This window comes from Balaenoptera physalus (genome assembly GCF_965194825.1).
Source record: "Balaenoptera physalus genome assembly, chromosome: 10".
NCBI classification, from domain to species: domain Eukaryota; kingdom Metazoa; phylum Chordata; class Mammalia; order Artiodactyla; family Balaenopteridae; genus Balaenoptera; species Balaenoptera physalus.
The window spans coordinates 73,808,750-73,827,932 of NC_138889.1; the positions used below are offsets into that span (position 1 = coordinate 73,808,750).

A 19,183-nucleotide genomic window follows, 5' to 3' on the forward strand; every position below is an offset into this window, starting at 1 on the left:
GCTATAAAAGAATATGGTTATATTCAAAGAAGGGGAAGAACTTTAAAGTGGAATGGAATATGGGACGTGTAGTGGGAAGTAACAGGAAAAAAATCTGGCAGGATGGGCTGACGACAGATTGGAAAGGATTTCAAATGCAATTCAAAGTAGTTTGGATTTTATCCTTAGGGAAATAGCAAATTATTGAAGGAATTTAATGAAAGGAGTAATGTGATCTGAATTTCCCTTAAGAAAAAAATCTCCAGTGACTTTAAGAAGGATGAGTCGTCCAGAAGATTGTATATATGTTTATGCTCCTGTCATTTGTATTTATGTGTGCTTAGCTGCTCTTTTCTTATCTTGTCCTTGGTGCTCTGCTGGACATGTGGTACTGACTGGTGCTAACCAGTTACTTTCTACCTCCACATTCCTTTAAGTCTCTGTTTTCAGTCTCTACAACCACCACTGATAAATGCTGTTGAAAGAAGGTAAATGAAGAGAGGGGGGAGGAAAGGATGAAAGAATATGAATAATCACAAAAGAAATACCTGGAAGGAAGAAGAGAGATAGTATACTAATAAAAATAACATAATGGCTAATGGGTATTGAGTACATACTATGTGCCATGTTCGTTACTTATGCTTCACAGTACCTCATTAAATTTCAAAAAATTCCACAATGAAGCTACTAATTTATCCCCGTTTTCAGATGAGCTAAGTGAAGCACAGAGTAACTTGGCTTTGGTTATAATGCTAGTAAATGGTAGAGAAGACTCAAACCTGTCCTGCCTGACTTTAAATCCCATACATTTAACTTTTACACTCTATTCCCAATTACATCACTTACTGAATGCTATGTGCCAAGAACTATGCTAGCTGCTTTACACGGGTTAGCTCTAAGACCCACAATAACCTAAATAAGTAAATATCATTACCCCCATTTTATAGTACAGAAAACTGAGGCTCTAGGAGATTAAGTAACTTACCTAAGGTCACAAAGCCAGTAAGAGGCAGCACCAGAGCTTTAACCCTGATCTGTTTGGCTGCACCCTTTCCACGGCATTATGATGTTCCTATTCCCACTGCCTACTCCTTCTCCCACACGGTGACACTGCTTCTCATTTCCAGATTCCACACTCAAGGCTCAGCTAATATCTTACCTCCTCCAAAAGCCTTTCAAGAACGTATCAGCCTACCATTGCATTCCTACTACAATTATTTCTGTAACACTCATTTACCTTGATCAAGACAGATTTGTATTTGTCAATTCCTTGTTCTGCTTATGTTCTATGTCCCCAATCAGTCAACCCATTTAAGAGCCCTGCAGCAAATGCTCAGGCAATTTCTACCATCCAAATATGCCTTACATTACTCTCGACCAAGCCTCTAGGGGGGACGGAATTGTGTCATATAATATGTATTCCCAAGATAACTGGCAGAATCCTAAGCACATACTAGGGCTTCATAATGTATTGACTGGCTCCAATATACATTAATAGTAGGAAGTTTTCAGTAATAATAACAATAACAGCTAACACTATATATGTATACACACACACACACACACACACACACACACACACACATATAAATTCAATCCTCATAATGACCAATGATGTAGGTACTAATGTTACACCCATTTTACAGAGGAAACTGAGGAGCAAAAAAGTTAAGTGACTTGTCATAAGGTCACACAGCTAATATGTAGCCGAGTCAGGATCCAAATACATGTGGTTTCAATTCAGAGTCAGCATTCCCTTGACTACTTTAAAAATACTACCTTCACTCAATAGATGTTGTTCTAAGATTAAACAACTCTCACACCTTAAAAAAATTATAAAACTCACACGTGACTTCTGCTGTAAACACTGAATAAAGGACATATGGAAAGAAGTTTGTCTGCATATAGTAGAAAAAACCCCCTGAGCAGCAGATACAAAACTGCTGGAAAAATAAGAAGAAAAGAAAATTGAGAAGCATTTCTCTTTAGAAAAAAATTAGAGTGTGCCAGTTGTGCCATTTTCACAAAGTCTCTGTGATTTGTAAAGCATCCATCCTGACTTTCTCTCATTAATACACCAAATTATATAGCATACGTCAGAGCAAGCAACCACTATTAGCAAAAGCTCTGCAACTCTACACCAGAATCATGTAATCTTGAACCAGTGAAATGCAACCACCTCTGGACTGACACACACAACAGCTGTTCAGTGTGTCAGAGAAATGGCCTGATGAAGATCCCGAGGAAACAGTGGAAAACAGAATGTTGATTTTCCAAATCTTTCAAACTTGATTAGGCTATTGCAAAAGTCAGGGAGAAAAATACAAGTTATATTTCTACTTTAAAAAGGCAACAAGAAATTCTTGATAATTTAGAGATGATGGAGAAAGTGGAGGCAAGAGATGTAGGTTTGCATATAATTCATAATTTATAATTTATGAAGCATTTTCCTGTATATTATTTCTTTTAACTCATACAACAACTTGGTGAAATCAGTAGCATTATCATCTCTACAAAATCAGCCTCTGCAAATAAGGCTCAGAGAAGATAACTTTCTATAGTTATTTAGCTAGGAAGTGGAGAAGCCAGGACTAAAGGCCAGGTCCTCTAAAACAAAGCTCCTTTCTTTGTATCATATGGTTTTCTCTTAAAACAAACAAATAAAAAGAAGAGCCTCTTGTGTTATAGAGGAAAAAAAGGTAATAGTGATTGCAAAATAGACAATGACTGAAGCATAAGAATGACAGGTCTCATTTCTCTCTGCTCTTTTAAGGAAACTTCACATCTCCCTCTTGAAAGTAAAATAATAAGTAATGAAAAAAGCCCTCTTGGTTGCTTTCCACCTCCATGTTCCCTAACTTTACTCCTCCTCCCTGGATCTGGGCAGTGTAACAATCTCTGTAACGGTACAACACCACAGTGGTGTCACAGACACATGAAAAACAAGCCCCATGATTCTGTTCAGGGAAATGCCAAAGGAAAACCAGACAAAATCTAGAACCCTGAAAATAAAGCAATTTCCCCATACAGCACAGCATAATTCTGCAGAACAAAGTAAAACAAAGGGTGATTATGTAGAAGCACTGTGCGGTGTGCTGTGTGCATGGTGGCGAGGATGTGGGGGCAGCTAGGGTCTGAAAATGGAAGAAAAAATTTAAAAAGCAGGTAAGTCTATCTAGAGTTTGTTATGGCTGAAGAACTCTATGCCACAAAGTAAAGGGAACTGCTGCTTCAGAGCTCTACAACTTCCTGGGGAGCAGAGATCAACAAACAAATCCACCCTTTCTCAGAACTAACACATGAAATTCTTTCAACATTCATATGCAAGGAATGACAGACATTTCACTGCAGAGGCAGTCAGTGTGATTATGCCCACAGAGGATATCCCTGTTTACCTCTCTAGTCATAGAGGTGCCCATAAGCAGTGGCACATCGCCAGTCTAACACGTAAACACATGGTTCCAGGTAAGGAAGGCTCTATGTAACCCAAATATTATTTTTCTCACTATTCTTCTTTTATTAATTCATTCAGTATGTATATGTACATGCCTGACACAGTTGTAGATTCTTGGGATAAAGCAGTGAACAAAGTAAAGTTTCTGCCCTCATAAACTCACACTCCAAATCCAAATCTGAGATTTCTTCCACCTCTAAGATTATGTGGTTCCATTACTAGAGAAAATTCAATTGCAAATGTCCCTGGCAGAGAGACACTTTGAGCACCTAAAGGAAAAAGACCACCTTATAGCCTCAGCATCTAGCATAATGCTTAATGCTCATTAAAGGTTTATAAGTGAATGGAGGTAATTGCTATATTAAAGATATGGAAACTGAGATTCAGGATGGTGAAATAAATTACCCACGGTTAAACAAATGGTAAGTGGTAGAGCTAAGAACTGTGCCCTGACCTAGTACTAGTCTAGGTACACCCAATAATTTTCATGAATCCAATTAGGACTTTATTTTTAAGGACTATTCAGTTATTAAAGTCAGCTCCCCAACAGTGAGTCTCTGCGTATTTGCTTACCTCTGAACTTATTAGTACCAGACAATTTAACACTTAATTTTTCTGTAATGGGGTCAAGAGATAAGATTTGAAAGAGTTTAGGGATGAAGTTACCCTTAAAAGTTATCTAGTTCTTTCTCCTTACTTTTCAGATGAGGGAACTGATCGGGAAGGGTAGAAATTTGCCCCAAATCCCACAGCTAGTCATAGGAGAATTAGCACCAAAACCCAACTCTTCTGATAACCAAGCCCAGTGTTCTTTTCCATCACCACACTGTCTCTCCTGGGTTCCTTGATGGTAAGAAGAATTATTAAATGTCTTTTGTATTTCTACCAACACTCAGAAACCACACCTACCATATGGTGCTACTGGCATACCACATTACCCAACAAATTAACTATTAAGAAAATTTTGTTTTCAAACCTAACTTTTCCTCCTCCATGAAATTTCTCTATTCCAGTTAGACCAGAGAAGTTTTAACAGCTTCTGGACCAAGACCCTGAGCTAAAAGACTCCAGCAGAAATTAGCTAAGCTCAATACACAGCAAAAATAACCCTATGCTAATATTCTTTCCCTGAAAAAAATGTCAGGACTTACAGGACAAGCCCTTCCCCAGTGAGTTTTGCTAGAAAATAATTGGGTGGCCTAAAGACTTGCATTTTCAGAGAAAGAAAAACTTTACCTACTGCCCTAGCTGAAGAGGAATTTTCCTGAGCTGCACTTGCAAAAATGATCTGCTCTGCAGTCAGGCCTCCCTTAAGGAAGTCAGAGATTTCACAGGAACATTAAATTGGGAGCAAGAAGACTTTAACTCTTGTTCAGGTTCTGTCACTAATAAATTATTTGACAGTAGGCAAAATCATTATCCTCTCTGGGGTTATTTGACTCATCTGTAAAATAGGGATAATAATACTTATCCTGATTACCTCAAATGGTAGTCAGGTAGAATATATGAACTAATGGCCATAATATCAATTTGAAAAGTATAAAGCACCACGCAAATAAAAGATAGTGAAATTAATTATTAGTATTATTTCTCAGAAATACTGCATATTTTAGAGGCCAAAAGCTATCTTATAAAATCAGTTATAAAGAGGCAGAAGCAGCATGACATAGCTGGAAGATGCCAAGAATGGAGTTGGCTGTAGGTATGAATCCGGACTCTGTGACCTTGACAAGTTGTTTAAACAAACTTAAACAGTTTCGTCATCTGAAAATGGGGGACATTACTACTGTGAAGAATAAGTAACAAATATTTACAAATATACATCTAAAAGCATCTTGTTTGTATGGTATAAAATGGTATTATTATAAATTTCCTCTTCCAGAGAGCTTAGAACTTCAGGGTTTTAGCTAGCATTCACACCATGGGAACAGTTGAAACATCTGTAATGTCAAGTAGTTGAAACTGATTTAAAAAGAAAAAATAAATTAAAAAATAAAGAAAAAGAAAAAATCACCACCAAACAATAACAATAGCATCCCTGATCAACATATTAAAGCAAAAAAATTGATGCTAATTAACCTAGCACACTAGCAATTGGGCCAGAATTTAGGAGCCAGTTCTATCAATGGGTATTTTTTCAGTCACTCAGACAAACTGTTGTGTTTATTTCAAATCCACTGCACTGAGACTCTCTTTGTGACTGGACTGTTGGATTATTGCCTGCATTCTGTCTTCTGCAAAAATGCCAAATGTATAGAAATTTCAGTCACCAGATTAAACGTTCATCTTGACAATATATTATGCTGTTTGGTGTCATGTTGACATCCTACTGATGATGCTCATGACTTTTTATGCCTTTATTTTGTTCTTTGGTTTCAGTAAAAAGAAAAGTTGAAAGCTCTTAGACTAATGAATTCAGATTCTTTTCAGACACAGTGCTGCTTCTCTTCCATGAGACCAGGAAAAGGATATATTTCTGGTTGCAGACATATGTGGTACAGACATGAGATCACAGCTTTAAGCTTAATAGAAGAACATAACAATCTACTTACTGTTTACACTTTAGCCCAAAGGGCAGCTGGAAATCACAACCAACCATATGCAGTGCCGAACAAGTGGTCAAGACTTTATTAATAAAGCCAAGCATTAACAAATAAGATTCTGGGAATGGTACAGTGAGGGGCAGGAGTATCGTACCATAGGCCCCTCTAAGTACTAGGCATAGGGCCCAGGCTATTGTTGAAAATGTCCTTTGGGATTAGACTATTCTCTCTGCCAGGATTTCATTTGCCATCTTTCATATTTCCCAGTTCTCCTATACAGTGTTTAATCAGCTGCTAGGGACTGGCTAGAAAGGACTCCAGTTCTTCTTGCATTCTGACATCCCTGAAAAGGGAGTGAATTATAAAATTATCTACATACAATTAAATCAAATCACACACACAGAGAAATGCCTTTTGTACTATAGAGAACTATTTCAAGTAGAAAAAGAGATGCAAATAATACCTCATTTAATCCTTCCAAAGTTTATGACAATTATAGTAATATTATCCCCAATTTATTGATGAGAAACTGATGAGAAAGGCTTAAGGATACTACAAGTAAATTGCAGAACAATGATTTAAATCCAGGTCCAAATCCCATGCTTTTGCTGTTCAACAACTGCCACAGAGAATAAATTAATTGATAACCCTTGGCCTATTATAATTTCTTTCTTTCTGCACTAAGATGTATACAAATATACTAGGTAAATGTAGTATTCAAAATGAATCACTACTGAACATAGAACTCACACATCAGTGTCACAATTTATAAATTTCTATCTAGTTCTTTCATTTCTTTTCCATACCTAACAGATAAGGTCAAATCCCAAATTTGTAACCCAAATACAAACATCACAGGAAAGGTGTCAGAGTGTAAAACCATCAACACACCTACAAGTTTTCATCAAAGTGAGTTGGCCCTACTGGGTCAGCAAAAATTAAATAATCAATAACTCCTCAAAAGATGGTGCAGAAGTCAGAAGTTTGCTAGAATAACTAGTTCATTTAAGTGAAATTTATTCAAGTGTAATAAGTAGAGAAGGGAAATCTGAATCTGCAGTCTACCTCCTCAGACTAGATTTAAGGTATAGTATGGATTTTGATGAAGCACCTTTTGCATCTATGTGTGTTCTGATTTTGGTTTTGCTTTGTTTCTGAAACAGAAGTAAAGTTCCTTATTTGAAGTACATTGTATTGTCCTTTTTTTTTTTTTCTTTTTTGCAATTGTTACTGTCAGGCTAAATATACCTCCAGTTTTCTATTGGGCCCAACATGAGAACTATAGTCAGGAAAACAAGAGCAGAGGAAAGAACAATGTCCCAAATGTACCCTCCCTCACACCATGCCAGATTCATGATAGGCTAAAAGAGACAGCATGCTCTCCACTGAGATCCCTAATGATGCCCCCGAGAGCTCAAGCCATTCACACAGTTATGACACAGATAGCAACCACATTTTCTCCCTTGGGGTTTAAAGAAAAGAACTGGCTCTCAAACCACAGTCAGTAATGTGTAACCACAGCACAAGGCAAAAGAAAAAGAGAGAACATCCCAGTGAAGTATGAGGTTAATCTCGGATAATTATCCCAAGCAATTAGAAATCACCATGGAACACAACTTTCAATCTCACCCTCAGCTTAGACACATCACAAAATGAAAGTGAATGATTAAAAATACTAGGAACTTATAGGTACAAAAGTATGGATGGAAAAGTTATAATGGCCACATTTCCAATGGACTAAACACTGATATTAGTGTACAGAAAAAATGTTGTCTAGCACTTCAAGGTAATATATATACACAAACATAAAGCCTATGCACATTATAAAAGTAACTTTCCTAGAAAACATTACAGCTAATATAGTATTCTTTTAACTGTATATTGGCCAGAAAATAATTCTTCAATTAACTAGCATTTTTATTATGTTTTGCAAAGGACAGCAGGCAACAGAGACATAGCAAAAAGAGTGTTGAACACTAGACAATTATGAAAAACAATAAATCTCTAATCTCTTTTTCCCCAATATCTAAATTCATAAAAAGTTCAGATAAAAAGTAAATTGGTGTCTTTTCAACAAATGGTGCTGAGAAAACTGGATATCTACACAAACAATGGAGTTGAACGCTAACCTTACACTATACACAAAAATTAACTCAAAATGGATCAAAGACGTAAACTTAAAAGCTAAAACCTCAAAACCCTTAGAAGACATAGGGGAAGTCTTCATGACATTGGATTTGCAATGACTGCTTGGATATGACACAAAAGCACAAGCAACAAAAGAAAAATAGATGGGCTTCCCTGGTGGCGCAGTGGTTGAGAATCTGCCTGCCAATGCAGGGGACACGGGTTCGAGCCCTGGTCTGGGAAGATCCCACATGCCGCGGAGCAACTAGGCCCGTGAGCCACAACTACTGAGCCTGCGCGTCTGGAGCCTGTGCTCCGCAACAAGAGAGGCCACGATAGTGAGAGGCCCGCGCACCGCGATGAAGAGTGGCCCCCGCTCTCCGCAACTGGAGAAAGCCCACGCACAGAAACGAAGACCCAACACAGCCAAAAATAAATAAATATATTAAAAAAAAAAAGAAAAATAGATAAATTGGACTTCATCAAATTAACTTATGTGCATCAAAGGACACTACCAGGAGAGTGAAAAGACAACATAGAGAAAGGGAGAAAAGATTTTCAAATCATATATCTTATAAGAGATTAATATCCAGAATACATAGAGAACTGCTACAATTCAATAACAACAACTTCAAACCCAATTAAAAAATGAGCAAGGGATTTAAATAAACATTTCTCCAAAGACCTACCAATGGCCAATAAATATATGTAAAGATGTTCAACATCATCAGTCGTTAAGCAAATGCAAATCAAAGCCACAATGAAATACAACATCACATCCACTAGGCAGGCTATTATCCAAAAAAATGGAAAATAACAATTTCCCCTCCTACAGCTTACTCCTTTACCTTCTTCAAGTCTTTGCTCAAATGTCATGTTCTCAATGACTCCTACTTTGATCATCCTATTTAAAACCACTTCCTTTCATTATCAATTCACCTTATTATACTCTATATTTTTTTTCCAAAAGCCCTTATACACTTCTAATACACTATATAATTTACTTACTTATCATGCTTATTGTTATCTGTCTCTCCCATCTATAATATAAGTTCTATGAGAACTAAAATTATTTGTTGTATTCACTAATATATTTTAAGTGCAAGAATAGTACCTATCACATGATGAATGCTTAATAAACATTTGCTGAATGAGTGAACTAATTTCTTGCCTAGAGACAGAAAGTAGCTTAAAATTTTGAAAACCAAATAATTCTTAAAATTAATCAGTTATTATCCTCTTCAACACCAAATATTATCTCCCATTTGTTATCAACAAATAACCAAAGTACTATGGCTTAAAATATAAAGTGTCCCACTTTGCTGAACATTTCAATGGAATGAGGTCTTAAAATTTTATTCATATCTTAACATTCACAGTACATGTGCCAATTATTTACTTACTGTCTCCTGACTCTCACATCACCCTTCAGTACTCTGCTCTGTGATTCTGGGGCACTATATTTCCCAGGCTCCCTTGCCAGCTGGCTTCCTACTAGGCTCTGCCAATGAGAGGGACTAGTGGGAAACTAGAAGGTGACAGCATCCCTCCAGCAGCAAAATACACTTATAGCTGCACCATTTTACATTCCCACCAGCAATGGCTTCTTTTAGCACTCCCAATACCAGCTGCCTAACCCCCTCAAAGATACCAACACCAGCTGGCCACACTCCTCTTAGTGATTAGAGCGTAAGCCATGCCATGTTTCCCTCAGTTGTCTGAGCACAAGCCACACAGCACACCCTCTCCCCAGAAGTCCAAGCCCCAGTCATAATCTTTTCCAAGTTCCTAAGTTCAAGGAACCCATGTTCTTCCATTTTGTTCCACCAACCTAATGGCTGGTAACTGCTCCCTACAGTTATATCTGGGTTGCCTCAGCTTCTTTTTGCTTTTTCAAGCTTCCAATACCTGTGTAACAAGGATCCTCAAGGAAATCCCATCCACTGTAACTATTTATCATGGTTTTTGTTCTCCTGACTAGATGTGACTATACTTGGTATAGTATAAAACTTCAGGCAGAGCAGAAGATTGACAACAGAATAAATTTATATTTTACCACTCAGAATTAAACATAATATATATCTTTTCATACTATCTTAACCAAAGAATGAGAAAATAGGCCTTTCAAATAGAACAAATAATAGACTAAGATCTAGAAGTACTATACTCATATCTGTATACTCTCATAGAGTCATAAATTTTCATCTCCAGCCCACTCCTCTCTCCTGCCCATTCCACATTTCCATTTGGATATCTAGCAGGCATCTCAAATTTAACATGTCCAAAACTGAGTGTCTTATATTTCCTAAAACCTGTTCCTCCCAAAGCCTTTCCCACCCGACTTAATGGCAACTCTATCCTTATAGCTTCTAGGCCAGAATCCTGGAGTCATCCTTGACTCCTTTCTTTCTCTCATCCTCCATATCCAACATATTAGAAAGTGCTGTTAGTTCTTCATTCAAACTATATTCAGAATATAACCACTTCTCACCATCTCCACTGCTACTCCAAGCCACCAATAACTCTCACCCAGATCATTGTAGTAGCCTTTTAAGTGGTCATTCTGCTCCCACTCTTTTGTATCCCTAAAATTTATTCCCAGAAACTACCTAAATGATCCTTTTAAAACATAAGACAAATCATGTTACTCCTCTGCTCAAAATGTTCCTGTGGCATCCCATCTCACACACAGTAAAAGCCAAAATCCTCACAATGATATACCAGTTCCTATATGATCTGGTTCCTATTACTTCTCTGACTTCATCTCCTATTATTTCCCTTTCACTCATTTGTCTCCAGCCATTCTGGTTTCTTTCCAGTTGCTTTAACATCCAGGCACATTTCAACTTTAGAGTCTCTGCACTGGTCACTCCCTCTGCCTGCAACACTCCTTCCTAGGTATATGCATGGTTCCTTTGCTGTTATTTTAAGTCTGTGAGGAAAGATTTTCACCTCAATGAGACCTTCTCTGACCATCCTACTTAAACCTGGACACATTTCCACACTGGGCACTCCCTATTCCCCTTCCTTATTTTATTTTTCTCCATGGCATTTATCTTTTGACTTACTATATAATAATTTATTTTTTATATTGCTTTTCTCCTTTCACTATAATGTAAGCTCTTTGAGGGCAGGAATTTCTGTTTTGTTCACTGATGTATCTTTAATGACCATATGGTGCCTGGTACATAGTAAGTACTCAGTAAACATTTGTTAAGTGAAACTCCAAACTCCAAAGCACCAAGGAATGAATAAATATAAAACACACATAGAAATACAGTGTGACATATATGTGCATATGTATATATGATCAATATTTACTATATTCTGAAGAATGAAACTGTATTATAAACTCTAATACTATAGTAAGTACTATACCAAAATTACTTAGACTTTTCTATCAAAATCTCAAAATGCATTTATAATCCTACCACATAATATATGGAGGCTCCCTAGCACAGTGTTTAACAGTCAGCCTGCCTGGCTTATACTATTCTTGCAATATCTAGTAACTCTGTGACCCTAGGCAAGTTACTTGACCTCTGTGCCTTATTTTCTTCATTATAAAATAGTAACGGTAGTAATAATAAAACCTAGCTCATAGAAATTATGTAAAGGATTAAATTATATAATATATTTAAAGCACTTAGCACAATGCCTGGCCCATAGACAATATTCAGTATATGTTAATTATTATTATTATTCTATAAGGCACCTAATATTTGTTGAAAGACAAGTAAATGCTCTGAAATTCAACATTAAATACTGCCTGAATTTATTTATATTGCAGGCTTACTGAAGGTGAGAATCATTTTATACTTCTTTTATGTCTACCATAGTACTTAACATAGTAATTCAATAAATAATTGGCTGATTTACTGATTAATTGGTGATACATACATTATTAAACCTACTAAAAATATAGGTTACAAAAGCCAGGTTAGTCAAAATGACCAAAATAAGTAACAATGGAGAAGAAACACAAGTTCATCAGTTCTGCTCCTCATTTTATCACACTTATGTGTGATGTTAAAATATGCTAAAGCATACTAAAGACTTTTTAGTAAGTATACTAAAGACTTTTTAAAACTTGTACAGTAGAGAAACACAGATTTTTCTAGCAGAAAAGAAATAATGATATGTTAAGTAAACTTATTGTGGTAATCATTTCACACTAAACGTAAGCCAAAACATTACGATGTGCAGTTTAAACTTACACAGTGCTATATATCAATTATATCTCAAAAAGAAAGAATGACAAATTAATGGCATAGGAAGAAAAGGCAAAAAGAAAGGGAAAGTAGAGACAGATGGCAGGCTTTAAGTTGAGGAGCCAACCAATCAAGACTATGTGAGTCATAAGAGAGAACAGAGCACTAACAAAGACTCAGGTTGACAGCTAAGAGTAGCACTTTGTTGGAAAGGCTACTTCTTCAAAAGGTCACACAAAGATAAGCCCAGTTGAGTGAGGGCAATAATAACTGATTCCAAAAGAAGTATGCAGTTAACCTCTGAAAGAAGTTGAACAAGAAGCTGAACATCTTTCACAGAAGGAAAACTGCAGAAAAATTAAAATAAAAGCAAAGTAATAGAAGAATGAAATTATTAACCATCTTTGAAATGATGGACAAAGCCGGTGTTTGCCATCACTGGCTGAACACCTGGCTGGAATAACTGGAATGGAAAGATCCTTAATTAAAATTTTAATTTAAGTTCTGATATATAAATTTTCTTTCATTTTCTGTGAACCCCTACCCATCATTTTTATGACATTTTATTATTTTTTTCTGATGCTATAAAATCCCACATTAGTTAATGTGAACTATGTTCAGAACTGGCGATGGTCATATGACACAACCATTTTTTAACTCTTCAAAAGTGTAATGTCATAGTGTGTAGATTTATTTATCAAGAACAATGGGAGAAGAAAATGACATTGTGCAGAAAATTATTCACAGTAGCATGTTAGTCTGTGAATGTGCACATCTATGAACACCAGTGCACAAAAGAAATATAATTTCATCATTAAACTATAGTTGTGACACAAACTATTTGAGCTTTATGTCCCTAACATGTTTTCATAATTCAGCTTTATGTCCCTAACATGTTTTCATAATTCAGACAACCACAAAGGACAGTTCACAATGTGCAGTTCTGCACTTCTACAAAACGTAGAGAAATAAATTCTCAACATTCGCCTAAAACAGAAACGTGTCAGTAGTCAATCCAAGCATATGGGCTCTTCTTCAGTTTCTGCACCACTGATTGAAGTCTCCTCCTTTTACACACTCCTCCTTTCACATTTTATTCTTTTCCCTTAGGTCCAACTTCCTTCTTTGAGTTACTTTTTCACTGCCAAATAAACTTAGCCTCCTATTCTATTAGATTGTTCTTGTCATTTACAACATCTTCCCCTACTGCTCTGGAAACAGTGACTCTTGCGAGCAAATGGTGTGGCATCACGCCTGAGAATTTAATTGGTGGGTACAGTCATACCCAGGCATTACCCAAATTTTATTGCAAGAGTTTGTGGTTTTATGGTTTACATGTGCTTAACTCTGTAGTCTTTAAGAAATTAAAGTATATAACAAATATGTTTAATAAACATATATATATATATATATCATATACCCTGAGCATTATTAGATAATAACCATGAGAAAGAAAGAAAGAGAGAAAGGAAGAAAGGAAGAGACTATATTACCTGTCATTGCTAATACAGCCTCTAAGCCCTTGGTATATTTAATAAATACTAAAGATTACGCATTTTGACCCATCTTTAACTCAATACAATTACAGCTTCTATGCAGATATCATCTCACAATATTACACTGCACCATAATTACCTAAATCATAAAGCCAAATCTTTCTCTGAGCTCCCTATGCCTGCTCTGGTCTGAATGTTTGTGTCTTCCCCGAAATTCATGTGTTGAAATCATAACCCCCAAAGGTGAAGGTATTAGTAGTGGGGCCACTGGGAAGTGATTAGGTCATAAGGGTAGAGCCCTCATGAATGTGATTAGTGCTCTTATAAAAGAGATCCCAAAGAGCTCCCTAGTCCCTTCCACCATATAACAAGAAGTCTGTGAGCCAGAAGAGAGCCCTCACCTGACCATGCCAGCACCCTGATATCAGATTTCTAGCCTCCGGAACTGTGAGAAATAAATTTCTATTATTTATAAACTATCTATGGTTATTTTGTTATAGCAGCCCAACGGACTGAGACAATGCCTCTTCATCACTCAGAACATCCTGAACTGTACATGCACATACCTGGGAACTACCTATTATAAAACATGTAAAGTCCTACAGAAAAGTCTACCCCCAAAATCAGAAAATCTGCAAACCCTATTCAGAATATTTTCATTGTCAGGAACTCCTTTTTTTTTCAGTTCATTAGAATCTCTACTAATCATATTATATAGGCACTCTGAGGTATGCTATCACTAATTCACAGGTTTGTAGCTTTTGTTTCCAACCCTTCTGTCTTCTTAGCGTTGTGCAGGTAAAATAATGACAATGTATTTCAAACTCACTCTAAAAATTAACTTTTCCAGCAATACAAATGGTATTTCAAATATCACATGTGGAATGCATTTTAAAATAGAAAAAAATGATAACTTAGTATTAATGTCTTTACCATTTTCTCCTTTTTCTGTTTTTTAAAAAATTTCATTGGAGTATAGTTGATTTACAATGTCGTGTTAGTTTCAGGTGTACAGCAAAGTGCTTCAGTTATACATATACACATATTCATTCTTTTTCAGATTCTTTACCCATATAGGTTATTATAGAATATTGAGTAGAGTTCCCTGTGCTACACAGTAGGTCCCTGTTAGTTATCTATTTTATATATAGTAAGTGTGTGTATGTTAATCTCAAACTCCTAATTTATCCCTCCACCCATGTTTCCCCTTTGGTAACCATAGGTTTGTTTTCGAAATATGTGCGTCTGTTTCTGTTTTGTAAATAAATTCCCTTGTATCATTTTTTAAAATTAGATTCCACATATGAGTGATGTCATATTTGTCTTTGCCTGACTAGCTTCACTTAGTATGATAATCTCTATGTCCATCCATGTTGCTGCAAATGGCATTATTTCATTCTTTTTATGGCTGAGTAATACTCCATTGTATATATATACCACATCTTCTGTACCCATTCCTCTGTTGATGGACGTTTAGGTTGCTTTTTATCATTTTCTCCTATCTAGCACTAGACTTATGTCCTAATCGCTGCTTAAACATGTGCCATAATGTGACCCAAATATTTTAAATAATTAAAATTAAAAAACAGGAGATGACTTATCCCCTGCAAAATACAAGAAATAGTAAAGTAAAATTGCTTTTGAAGGCCAGAAAAATACTTAGAAAGGAACGACCCGATTCATTGTTATTCCTTTCATATTCATTCCTTTCTCTTTTTCTCTCTCTCCCTCTCCTCTCCCTCCCTCCCTTTTCCCTCCTTCCCTCCCTCCCTCTCTTTCTCTCACATTTTCTACACTTTTCCCCCTTCTCTTTATTTCTGTAATTATTGAGGCTGTGCCACGTTGTATCACTGTTTTAAGAAAAGGAAACAACCAAGTCAAAAACCACAGGGTGAAAGTATGAAAGTTAAACTTAATGCTAACATTATGCCTATTAGCAATTTTTTAAATGGAACTTAAAGGGTTATCTAACCAAAAAATGACTACTGCCATTAGGGAAAAGATATGAGAAATAGTTACAACTTCATCAACTTACATTTTTAAAAAATCTCAAAAGCTCACTATTTTTAACTAACACTTCTTAAATCCTTTTCAAACTTTACTAGTCCACACCAATTACTTTTTGGCCTACTCACTCAAACAGAAGTTATACACATTATAAAACAGAGTAATGACATTTTTTACTCATCAAACCTAATCTCTCCAGATGAGATTAGATAGTTTGCATCACTGAACCAAAGACTGTTTCAACTGAAAGGAAAGAGGTCTAGAAAGCTTAAACAACTTGCTCAAGCAAGTAACTAGCTGTTAATTAGTAGCAGAGAGAGTTCAGACTGGAATCCAGTTCTCCAAACTCCAAAGCACCAAAGAAGATTGGGGCTAGAATACAGACATCCAAACTTCAAAGCACTGAGCACCGTATACAAAAGACAAAGGAAATGGCTCTGGTCCTAAAGAACTCACTAAAAACCTATAGTTGCATAATTCTCTGATGAATGATATATGATTATAGTAATGGAGGCAATATCTAATACAAAGAGTATATTCAGAAAACAATTTGGTTAATCTCAAGTCATTTATGTATAGTTCTGGAATACATAATGTGACGTTTTTTCCTCCTGGATCGATACCTTCTGAATTACATTGATTCAAGGTCAATATTAAAATAAACTAGAAATCCCCCCAAAACTGGCAAGGGGTGACAGTAGAGACAAGAGTTGAAACAGAGAAAGAGAAACATGCTGGCTGTTAAGGGAAAGTCATCCCAGGATTAAAAAACTGTTGTACTTAATGTTCAAGACATAATCCATGCATGTTTGATAGAGTTAGCTATAATTATAAGCAGAATCTTTCACCTGCTTCCTCTACACTCCTGCCTTTAAATGGCTAAAACCTCTTTTCAAAAGATGGTTACTGGGAATATGGGAAAAGTTGAGGAAATTGGATTTTAAAATCACAGCACTCTTGCTAAGGGTAAGAGTTTCATATGGTCTCTATGAGGTTAAAGTGAAGACAATAAGGGAAGAATTCTTCATGATCATTGAAGCCCGTGATTACATTCTATAGACCAAGCATAGAGCAACTTATATCTCCCCAGGCAACTGTTGAAAATGGGGAAAACAATGCACTACTGATGGAACATTTCAGACTCCAGAGCTGACTGTTGTTATCTCTTTAACACTAACTAAACTTAACCCTGATGGAAAGAAGGGAAGGGTGGGGGGGAATGGAGGGACCAGAGTGGGTGGGAGAGATGGAGAGAAGGTAGGAAAGAGAAAAGGAGAGAAAAAGAAAAATAAGAAAGTGTTAAGGGGTATTATTCTTCAGAACACTAAAAACTCAAACTACAAAGAAACCTTTTACATATAAAAAAGGTGTGGTTACAGAGATATTCAAGTTATTGGCATTTGTTTCTAAGCAAAGAGGACTTCAACTTTTAAAATACAGTAGTAATAGCTATACCATCGCAATTGATTGAGCCTTACTCTCTTTTTGTGGTAATGTGTACTGCATCAAGAGAGATAAAGAGGAAGAATGAAAATAAATAAATAGATCAATAAAAACTAAAGAGGGCTTCCCTGGTGGCGCAGTGGTTAAAATCCGCCTGCCAATTCAGGGGACATGGGTTCAAGCCCTGGTCCGGGAAGATCCCACATGCCGTGGAGCAACTAAGCCCATGCGCCACAACTACTGAGCCTGCGCTCTACAGCCCGCGAGACACAACTACTGAGACCGCATGCCACAACTACTGAAGCCCACGTGCCTAGAGCCCGTGCTCCACAGCAACAGAAGCCATGACAATGAGAAGCCCGTGCACTGCAATGAAGAATAGCCCCTGCTCGCCACAACTAGAGAAAGCTGTGCACACCAACGAAGACCCAACACAGCCAAAAATAAAAACAAATAAATTAATTAATTAAAGAAAAGAAAACTAAAGGAACCAGGGTACTTAAAGCCCTTTGTTTATTAGCTTCTTTCCAACCAACTACTCAAAACTGTAATGTTAGTTTACTTTCTTGTTTAAATCTCAGTTCCCAGGTATGCAAGAACAAAACAAAATAAAAATGAATTTTTTCCTCCAACAAAAATTGCAACTTAAAGCCAGTTGGTCATAGGAGTGACACTGTCCATGCAAGGTAATGGTGAAAATATTCTGTCACTATTAAAAGAGCTAAAGTTGGATAAACACTCAAACTAAGTGAACAGGATTTTCTTTTATCAGAAGAGAGGGAGAAGTGATTTTACAGTATAAAGAAGAAATACAATTTGGAATAGGGAAAAAAGCCACTTGAAGACATTATCTTAAAATAATATTTACTGTATTATTATTATTGCTATTATTACTATTACCATCATCTGGTTTCTTGCACATGTGACTCTGCCCAGGCACATGGATTTATATCTACATTGGTTGGTTTATTATCCTATAGAATAGGAGACATGTATTTTACTCTAAATTCAACAAGTTTAATGTGCCTCTCCTTTACACTCAGAAAATATAAACAAGCACTTAAAAAGTAAAAATGTTTCTTTTACCATGAAATATTAATTTTAAGCTTATTAGAAATTGGTATTTCAGCTTACAATGGGGAGACACGTACGGAGCTGATCACAACAGTATGATTTCAAACTGCTGAGGGGAGTATGAATCAGTGCATCCTTTCTAGAAAGTGATTTGGCAGTACATCAAAATCATTAAAAATACTCTTTGAACTATATTTTAGATGTCTAGGAATTTATTCCACAGAAGCAATCATGGTGGTATTCAAAGATTTATGTGTTAAATATGTTCACTGAAGTACTGCTTATGATAGAGAAAAATTAAAACTACCTAAATTTCAGCAGTTAGTATTAACATATTTAACATTTATTAAACAACTTGTGTTGACTGCCTACTATGTGCTAAGCACAGTGGATTAAATTTAAAATGTATCCTTAAAGTAAAATATAATGTATCAGTTTAAAAATCATATGATCCCAAACTGTTTTATAAATTTAGTATACTTCTATAAAAATCACAAACAGAGTTTTTTTGGTGGGTGGGGGAAGAAATGATAAAATTACTCTAAACTTCATCTGGAAAAACAAATGCTTGAGAATAACACAGATAATCTGAAAAAGAAACATAATTCAATTAAAAAATATAAAATATCACTAACTAAAAGTGTGCCAAATGGATGGCCAGATTGATTATTAATAAAAGAAGTTAAAAATGGACCCAAGTATCTCTAAGAATTTAGTCTAGGATAACTGTAGTGTTTAAAAGATGGATTATATGACTAATATTGCTGGGAAAATTGGTTCTTTATATCTTAATAGCATATCATGCAACAAAATAAATGTCAGATGTATTAAAAAATTAAATGTAAAAAA

The 19,183-nt window shown here is 36.0% G+C and overlaps 1 protein-coding gene across 19 annotated transcripts in view; it reads right to left on the reverse strand.

Annotated features, from left to right (window-relative positions):
* The window catches only part of SOX6 (SRY-box transcription factor 6), a 627,969-nt gene that overhangs the window by 406,676 nt on the left and 202,110 nt on the right, over positions 1-19,183 (reverse strand). For 2 of the 19 annotated variants that reach the window (XM_082476538.1, XM_082476527.1), the window contains exon 1: positions 1-17,244. This exon is cut by the window's left edge and continues 3,138 nt beyond it. The exons of 12 other annotated variants lie outside the window; for them this stretch is intronic. The gene's annotated coding sequence lies outside the window, so the exon portion shown is untranslated. Of the gene's footprint in view, positions 17,247-19,183 lie in introns of those variants that run through there. 5 more of the 19 variants (XM_082476540.1, XM_082476535.1, XM_082476539.1 and 2 more) reach the window with 5 other exon arrangements.